We start from the raw sequence: 10,100 nt of genomic DNA on the forward strand, positions 1-10,100 counted from the left end.
CTCCTAGATTTATTAAATAGTTGTTTTTTTAAATAGACAGACATGTTGCCTGTGAATAGGACCAGTTTAATTTCTTTGTTTCTAAATCTGTATGCCTTTTAATTTTGCTTGACTTATGTACTAAGTAGGACTTTCAGTATCATATTGAATAGGAGTGGTGAGAGTTGACATCCTCGTCTGTTCTTTATCTTAGGAAAAGAAACATTCAGTCTTTGTCCATTATGTTGTCAGCAGTGTGTCTTTTTGGATACCCTTTATCATATGATGGATGTTTCACTTCCAAGTTTGATGGAAGTTTTTATTTGAAATGAATGTCAGTCTTCCTTCTCTGAATAATTTTATATGTTTATGTGGGTTTTTTTGTTCTTTAGTCTATTAGCATGATGGATTTCATTAAATTATTTTCGTATGTTAAACTAGCTTTACATTCCTGGGATTAAGCCCATTTGTCACGGTGCATTATTCTTTTTATGTATTGCTGGATTTGATTTGCTAATATTGGGTTAAAGATTTTTCCTATGTTCATGAGGTATATTGGTTTGTGGTTTTCTTTTCTTTCACTGTCTGGCTTTGGGATGAGTGTAAGCCTGGCCTCTGTATAAGGGTAATGTTAGTCTTGTAAATGAATCTGGAAGTATCCCCACCTTTCTTCTTTCAGTGTCTGTGGTTCTGTAGTGAGAGTCCATCTTTTATTCCTGATATTGAAAATTAATGTCAGGGGGAGGGGCAAGATGGCGGAGAAGTAGGATACCCTGCCCCCAAAAAGAAAATTCATGTCTTCTCTCTCTTTCTTTCTTTCTTTCTCTCTCTCTCTCTCTCTCTCTCTCTTTTGGCCAATCTTGTGCCAATCAAATTTATAGGTCTTTTCAAAGAATAAACATTTATTTTTACTGTTTTTTTCCCTATTGTTTTATCATTTTAAATTTCATGATTTCTGCTGTTTATTTTCTTTCTTCTGCTTGCTTTGGGTTTATTTTGTTTTTCTTTTTAAAATTCTGTCAGGTGGGAAAATGGACGGTTGACTTTAGATTTTTAAAATTTCCTAATACAAACATTAACCATTAATTGTACTCTAAATCTTGCATTAGTTGTTTCCAACAGATTATGGTATGTTGCATTTTCAGTTTCCTTAACACTTTCCAATTCCTCTTGTCATTTACCCTTATGTTATTTGAAAGTGTATTATTTAACTTTCATGTGTTGGGAGATTTCCAGTTATCATTCTATTATTTATTTCCAATTTAATTCCATTGTCAAAAGAGAATATCCTTCATATGATTTCAAGTCTTTTAAATTTGTTAAGGTCTGTTTTACACCCCAAATATAATCTATGTTGATGATTCCATAGATGCTTGTCAAAAGAATGTGTATTCTGCTGTTTGGCATAATGTTCTATAAATACTGATTTGTTCCAGTTTGCTGACGGTGTTGTTTGGTTCTTCTATATACTAGCTGATTTTTATTTCTACTTGTTTTATTGATTAATTATAGAGGAATGTTGAAATTTTCAACTAGAGTTGTGGGTTTGGCTGTTTCTTCTTTCAGTTATGTAAATTTTTGCTTCATATATTTTTGAATCTTTATTGTTAAATGCATCCACATTTTGGACTGTTCTGTCTTCTTGGTGAATTGGGAATTGATGCTTTTATCTATTATAATGTCCCTTTTTATGCCTGGTAATTTTTATTGCCATGAAATCTTCTTTGCCTAACATTCATTAGGCCCCCTAGACTTACTTTGATTAGTTTTTGCATGGCATTTCTTTTTCCATCATTTTACTTATAACTGGCTATATAATTATATTTAAAATAAATTTCTTATGAATAACATATAGTTGGGTCTTGCTTTTCTTTTATCCATTCTGACAATCTATGCTTTTAAATTTGTGCATTTAGGCCACTTACATTTAATGTAATTATTAATATGTTTGGATTTAGCTCTATCATGGTATTGTTTCCTGTATTTTTATTTCTCTATTTTCCCTTTCCTGTCTTCTTTTGATTATTAAAGTACTTTTGGTATTCTGTTTTAATTTAATTTATTGAGCTTATAACCATATCTTCATATAATTTGTAGTGGTTGCTTCAGAGGTTAATATACATAAATATATAAAATATACATAAAATATACATACTTCATTTCTTATACACTATGCAGAATTAATATTTTCCTACTTTATATGGTATGTATAAACCTTACCACTCTATGAAACACTTTATCTTCCACCATTTAAGATCTCCTCCATTTAAACTGCAATTTCTCATATGTGCTACATCTATTGAATCATTGAAAACCCCACTAGAAAAAGTTACAATTTTTCTTTTCAATTGTTCTGTCTATTTTTTCAAAACTTAAGAGGAAAATACAATCTATTCCATTTGTCCAGATATTACCATTCCTATTGCTCTTCTTTCACTCCTGGTGTTCCATATTTTACTCTGGGATCAATTTCTTTTATTCTGAAGAACTTCCTTTAGTTCTTTAAGAGAAGATCTTTTGAAGATGAATTTTCTTAGTTTTCCTTCACCTCCAAATTTCATTCTTTCATCCTTATTTCTAAAGAATACTGATGGATATAAAACTTTGAGGTTGGCAGTTTTTTTTCTTTCAGCAATTTAAATGTGTTGTTCCACGGTCTACTGGCTCTCATGGTCTCAGACAAGAAATCTGTTTTCACTCAAATAATTGTTCCTTTATATCCAAACCCTTGTTTTTCTCTGGCTGCTTTCATTTTCATTAATCTCCAGCATTTTTATTATGATGTATCCAAGCTCCATCCTTCCTTCTCTTTCCTTCCTTCCTTCCGTAGTTTGCTGAGCTTCTTAAATTTGTTAATTTATATTTCTCACCAACTTTGGGGAGTTACAGCTATAATTCAGTTTGTCTTATTTTTATTTTTTTTTGTACCACATTCTTTATCATCTTATGGGATTCTAATGACATGAATGTTAGGCCATTTGATATTGTCCCACAGGTCTCTGTGACTGTCATTTTTTTTGTCAAAAATGTTCCTTCTATTATTTAGATTCAATATTTCTTTTTTTTTTAAAGATTTTATTTATTTATCTGACAGACAGAGATCACAAGTAGGCAGAGAGGCAGGCAGAGAGAGAGAGAGGAGGAAGCAGGCTCCCCACAGAGCAGAAAGCCCCATGTGGGGCTCGATCCCAGGACCCTGGGACCATGACCTGAGCTGAAGGAAGAGGCTTTAACCCACTGAGCCACCCATGCACCTCCCAGATTCAATATTTCTTTCTTTTTTTTTTTTTTTTAAAGAGAGAGATCACAAGTAGGCAGAGAAGCAGGCAGAGAGAGAGAGGGGGAAGCAGGCTCCCTGCTGTGCAGAGAGCCCCATGTGGGGCTCGATCCCAGGACCCTGAGATCACGACCTGAGCAGAAGGCAGAGGCTTAACCCACTGAGCCACCCAGGCACCTCCCAGATTCAATATTTCTTTTGATCTATCTTTAAGTTCACTAACTTTCATCACATCTCCACTCTGCTATCAAGCGATCAAGAAAGTATTTTTTTTTTTTTTTTTTTTAGTTCTAATATTTATATTTGGTTCTTTAAAATCTTTTATACCTTCTATTTATCTGCTGAAACTTTCTATCTTTTCATTTTTTTTTTTTAAGACTATTCACTTACTGTTTGGAGCATGGCTACATACATGATTTAAAACTAGATCTGATAATTTCAGATTCTGTAGCGTCTTTAGATTTGGATTTGTTAATTGTCTTTTCCCTTTCCAGATGTTCAGATTTGTCTGGTTATTTGTATATAGGTTAATTCTGAATTGTATCCTGGACTTTTTCAATATTTTGTGAGGGTACTCTTGCTTTTACTAAATCATATGGAAAAGGTTGTTTATTTGCTTATCAGACAGTCAACCAGATTTTGTTCAGGCTACAAGTCCCTATCTGCCTCCTCTGAGCTATTGTCCCTGTGTCAGTCATGTTTCAAAGCCTCTGCAGTGTTATTTTGGTCTAACCCATGTGAATGTCAGTCAGTTGCCAATGTGGAGATGAGACAGTGGTTTATCGTATAGTTCAGTTCTGAAAGTTTTTGGCCTATTGTTTGGCATCAGATCCATGTATGCGTAACTCAGGGTGAGTGAAGGAGTTCATACAAAATATTTTGGCATCACTTTCACAAGCTCTTTACTCTGTGACCTCCCAGACATTCACTGCCTCAAAGGAATTTCCTTTCTTGATCTTTTGATTAGAAAGTTGCAACTTAATTCCTCCTCTCTGCCATGCCCTTCACACAACACTTCTGCTTCTGGGGCTAAGTGTCAAGAGGACATATATAGAAAAAAAGCTATAGGTATTATCCCTGTATTCTTGGGACCAGTCACTATGGTCAAAAAGAAGAAGAATTCCTCCATTCTGACTTTAAGCACCTGTTCAGCTTCTGGTGTCATTATTAACAGTACCACAGTGTGATTGCCCTGGGGGGTGGGGTTAGAGAAAATGGGAAAAATGGGATGTTTTTCAACTCTCTCTCTCTTTTTAAGAATTTTATATATTTATTTGACAGAGAGGCACCGTGACAGAGGGAATGCAATCAGGAGAAGTGAGAGAGGAAGAAGCAAGCTTCCTGCTGAGCAGGGAGCTCAATGCTGGGCTTGATCCCAAGACCCTAGGATCATGACCTGAGCTGAAGGCACTTAGTGACTGAGCCACCCAGGTGCCCCAACTCTCTTTTATCCAGAGCGATCCCCTTCCCACGTCTTAAACCAGAAACTGAGCTTTCTTTCCTCTCTCTCTTTCTCTTTTCTAAAAAAGATTTATCTATTTGTTTGAGAGAGAGCATGCATGGTGGGGAGGGGCAGAAGTGGGGGGAAAGAGAATCTTAAGCAGATTCCCTGCTGAGCATGGAATCTGAAGGGGTGCTTGATCTCAAGACCCTGAGATCATGACCTGAGCTGAAAACAAGAGTTGGACACTTAATCCACTGCACCACCTAGGTGCCCCTAGAAGTTGAGCTTTCTTGAAGCTCTTTCAGTCTGCTTTCCTTCACAGTTCTAGGTTTCAGGATGACTGAATTTTGGTCAGGAATTACTGGAAGAGGAAAAGTGGGGAGCTTACCATTAGTATAGTATTATTTAGAGTTTTGTTTTTTTTCCCCTAAAACTTCCTGCTGCCATTTCCTTTTCAGAATCCTTAGCTAGGTGTTCCATGCATTTTGTCTAGGGTTTTTAGTTCCACTGAATGGAAGAAACAGAATAGAATGTGCTTACTCCATTTTGAATACAATCTGAACTCTCCCTTGACAGAGGAATAAAAAAAAAAAAAAAAAGAAAAGAAAGAAAAAAAGATCTTCTGAGGCTTTAGCTAAGCTCTAGTCCTTTTTTTTTTTTTTTTTTTCAATTATGAAAATTACCTAGAGTGATAGTAAAACACCTGAGCTTTGGAGACATATGCTTGGATTCAAATCTTGATTCTATCACTCTCTACAAGTACAACCTTCAGCAAGTTACTTGATCTCTGGGATTTAAAGAGATCTCTTTGATAATAATAGAAGCCACTTCATAGGGTTAATATTACACGAGTTAATATTTTATAAAGCGTTAGAATGTCCTTGGCAACTAGTAAGTGATATCTAAGTGTTTGTTATATAAACTAATGTTTATGAGCCCCATAGAATATAAGTGTCTTTGAAGGAAGGACTATCTTTTCTGTATTACCCAATTTCCTTAGTGTCTAACTTATCTTTTGTTTGGAGAAGGTTACAGAATAGAGTGAAAAGTCCATTGGGCATTAGAATCAGGATGACCTGAATATAAATCAAGTGTAAAATATCTAACCCAGTATCAGTCACATGTGGAGAAAAATGCAAATATTCCCTTCTCTGTAATTTAAAGAAAAATGTACTGTGCCTACAGTCCACCTTTTTTGATTATTACCCTAAGTCTTCTTTCCTCATCCCTTTACCCATCAGTTCATTTCTTTATTTGTTTATTGATTCATTAATTCATCTGCTTATTTCAATAAAATATCTTAAGTACCAACTTTGTGCCAGTCCAGGTACTTGGTACAAGGGTAATAGTGGTGAGCAAAATAGACATGGGTTCTGCCATTATGAAACTTACATCCATCAAAGAATCACCTAAATATACAATTACAAATTACAATGGTTATGTTGAAGAAAAAGTACATGGTGCTTTTTGAACTTATAACAAAGGGATCTAACCTAATTCTGGGACAATGAGAGAAGAAGATGGTCAATAATGACTTGAGTCAAGACCTGAATAATGAGTGGGAATTCAGTTGGTCAGCTGGTGGGGTAGAGGAAGGGGAAGAGGAACTCTGATAGAGAGGACAGCACCTTTCATGGCCCTGTGATGGGAAGAGAGTGGCATGTTAAGGAACAACTGATGTGATTGATGAGGTGGTTAATGAGGGAGTTCAGAGGAAAATGGCACCAGAAGTGTGGGCAAAACAAGATGGAGAATTAGTTGGACTGGATCTCTTAAGCTTTGTGAAAGGCTGTATTTTAAGAACAAGGTGAGGGAACTGAATTTTGTTTTTAATGGGGAGAGTGGGATAGGAGGGACATTTCCAGGGTTACTCTGGAAAATGGTACAAATGACTACTCCATTTGGGGAATAGTTTGAGGCTCACAGTCATTGTTCCAAGTCTACATTAGCTTAGACAGAATGTCCTCCATGATTGCTTCTTGTGGGCTCTTAAGAGGCATTACCAACCTCTCCAGGATGAAAATCAAAAAGCTTGGCATCAGCATTCAGAAATATAGGTTGGTGGTGATGTCCATGTCTCATGTTCTCCCCACACCTTCTGGATGTATTTCGTTGGGTTAAGCTAATCATTTTCCTCTGGAAGTTAACATCAAACTGCAGGCATGAGTTCCCTTTGTGTGAAAACAAAAAAACAAAACAAAAGGAAACATCCACTAAGAGAGGTACACATGAGAAATTAGAGTCCCTGTGATATTTGAGTTTCTGGATCCAATCAATCCTGAAACCACTTCCACTCCTTTTTTTCTCCCCCTGCCCCATGGTTTGGGTTTCCTGAGTCAACACATTCTTTTTCTTCCTTCCTTCCTTCCTTTCTTTTCTTTTTTTATTTTTAAAGATTATTTATTTATTTATTTGACAGAGAGAGAGAGAGAGAGATCACAAGTAGGCAGAGAGGCAGGCAGAGAGGGAGTCCCCTGAGCGGAAAGCCCAATGCAGGACTCGATCCCAGGACCCTGAGATCATGACCTGAGGCAGAAGCAGAGGCCTAGCCCACTGAGCCACCCAGGCACCCCAACACATTTCTTTCTAATGCATTTTTTTGAGAAGTTCTCAGGGACCATGTTTGGCTTTGTGTGCTAATTAATTTAACTCAAGGATTAGCTGGGGTTATCCTGTCCTTTGGATTTAAATAAAATTTGGCACAAACTCCCAGGGCCAACACAGAGGGTAAGGGCACTGTTTTCCGTGTGTGTGTTTGTGTGTGTGTGTGTGTGTGTGGTGGGGGTGGTAGCGGGAGTTTGGGGAGGGAGATGGAGGGGTTATGTGAAAGTTCTCTGGCAGCTGGTTCTGATCTGCCCTCAGTGAACTCCCAGCAATATTCCATTCTCACATCTCGCTGCTGTTCTCCTCTGCCTCTCAGATCAGGAACTAGCCCTGTTACCTTGATTACCCCGAACCATTCTCCCTAGGCATTGGTGCACTGGGTAAGTCTTGCTCCAAGTCTGGATGGTGAAGATGTTGATGTTTCAAAATTGCAAACAACTTGAAAGTACACATTAGACATCAAATCCTCTTCAAAAATGCTGGAATTTCTCAGTGACCTCTCTTGGCAATACACGTCTCCCTATCATCATGCTCTTCTCATCTTACCCCTTGCTGTGTTGTCCTAAATTCTTTTGAACTTCCTATGCAGATGAGTTTATTATCTTCTGATTCCACTGTCTCCTCATAAAACCTCCCACGCTGAGTGGCCTGGAGACACACGCCACTGATTAGCCCATCCTTATGGAAAACTCCCTGTTGGCTGTTAAATGAAGATTTTGGTTTTTTTTCCCCACCCCTCTACACTATCTCCACCCTCTGCTTTTACTCTTTAATATCTCTTTTGCTTTCTATCATTTGTTTTTGCCCCTTCCTCCCAAAGGCAGCAAAAAAACAAGCAAAAAACTCCTGGCATGATTCCTAATGGCATGCTTTGCTCTCATTGAGCAAATGGTTTTGAGAGGATCACTTTCACTCATCTGCTGGGATCTGGGGAGAGGCCCCAACTCTCTCGGCTCCTGCACTTGCTAATTCTAAGGCAGCAACTTGGCATCAGCTCTGGGCAGTCTCTTTTGTGTCATGCAACACTTCTCCTTTCCTCCCTGCCTCCATGCTCAATGGGAGCTTTGGCAAAAGAAAGAAAGAAAACCAACCTGAGTGGGTTCCAACTCTCCCCTTGCCTTTATCCCCCCTCCCAGGTCTCAAGTTACTTGAATGAGGGGCTCTCTGCCCATTGAACCTCCTGTGTTCGGCTTTTTAAGCTGACTGCTTCCCTTTCTTCTCCTGCCATGGGAAAACTTCCGGGGGTGCAGGCATGTTATCTCTTCTCTGGCATGGAGGAGGGACAATGCTCCCACTCAGGTTGGCCCAACGGGTGTAGGATTGATCGGCCTCTGACCCCACAGGAGCTGGCCGGGGCACCGCCGGCCCTCAGCTGTCTGCTCGTGTACCCCATTCTCAGAAACACTAATAGTGCTGGATGACCTCTGATCCCAGGCAGAGCTTTCCTCTCCTTGGACGCAGAAGAAGGAAAGCCAGAGAGGGCAGAGCAGGGCAGTGTGCCTTCTGCAGCACAAACACATGGCCGGGTTATGTCAGCGGTCAAGTAGATTTTCCCAACCACTTCAGCCAGGAAGAATGCCTGTAGGAAATAGAATAAGTCTGTAGGGGCACCAGCCTGGGAGGAGATGGATGTGTATGAGAAACAGAAGGAAGGTCAGAATGATTGGAGAAGGACAGAGGAAGAGGGTAGTGAAGAGAGGAGAGGCTGGGGCTAGATGAACCAGGGATTTGTAGGGCACCGAGGGCAGTTTGGGAAGCCATTGAAGGTTTTACTGCAGGAGATTGACATGATCCAATTTGCATTTTTAAATGAAGACACTGGATCCTTTTGGGAGAATACATTGCCATGGGGCACTCTCAGAGGCAGGGAGAATAATAACATCCTACCTATGGGCAGGAGGAAATGAAGGGCATTCAGAATAGGGAAATTGGAGTGGGGATACAGAGGAGAAGACAGATATAAGACCTTTGCCATTTTTTTCCCACTGGGTTGCTTGTTTTTTTTTTTTTTCTTATTGAGTTCTGAGAGCTCTTTATTTATTCTGGATATGCATCCTTCATCTCATACCTGGTAGCAAATATTTTCTCCCAGCCGGTAGCTTTTCCTTAACGGTGTCTTCAAACAGTAGAGATTCCTAATTTGAGGAAATCCAACTTATCAAATTTCCCTTTTATGAATTATGCTTTTAGTGTCATAGCTAAGAAATCCTTGACTAAGGTCCCCCCCCCTGGTTTTTTCTGGAAGCTCTATAGTTTCAGCTTTTATATGTTGGTCGATGATGTGCTTTGACTTAATTTTTATATATGGTATGAAATATGGATTGGCCTTATTTTTTTGCATATGAATATCTAATTGATAAAGCACCATTTGTGAGTGTTTCTTCCTTTGTCAAAAATCAACTGTTCATATGTGTGTGTGTCCATTTCTGGACTTCTTTTGTTCTTTGGTTTATTTTTCTACCTTTATGCCAATGCCACACTATCTCAATAACTAGTTTTATACAAATTTATAAAATTTATAAAAATTCCCTTTTTAAAAAAGATATTATTTATTTATTTGACAGAGATCACAAGTAGGCAGAGAGGCAGGCGGGGGTTGTGGGGGCGGGTAGCAGGCTCCCCACTGAGCAGAGAGCCCTATGCAGGGCTCGATCCCAGGACCCTGAGATCATGACCTGAGCTGAAGGCAGAGGCTTAACCCACTAAGCCGCCCAGGTGCCCCAAAATTTATAAAAATTCTTAAAGGGTTAGCCTCTCTTACTCTTTTTTTTGTTAATGAGGGAGGAGAGAGCATGT

Source organism: Meles meles, chromosome 19 (genome assembly GCF_922984935.1).
Source record: "Meles meles chromosome 19, mMelMel3.1 paternal haplotype, whole genome shotgun sequence".
Taxonomy (NCBI): domain Eukaryota; kingdom Metazoa; phylum Chordata; class Mammalia; order Carnivora; family Mustelidae; genus Meles; species Meles meles.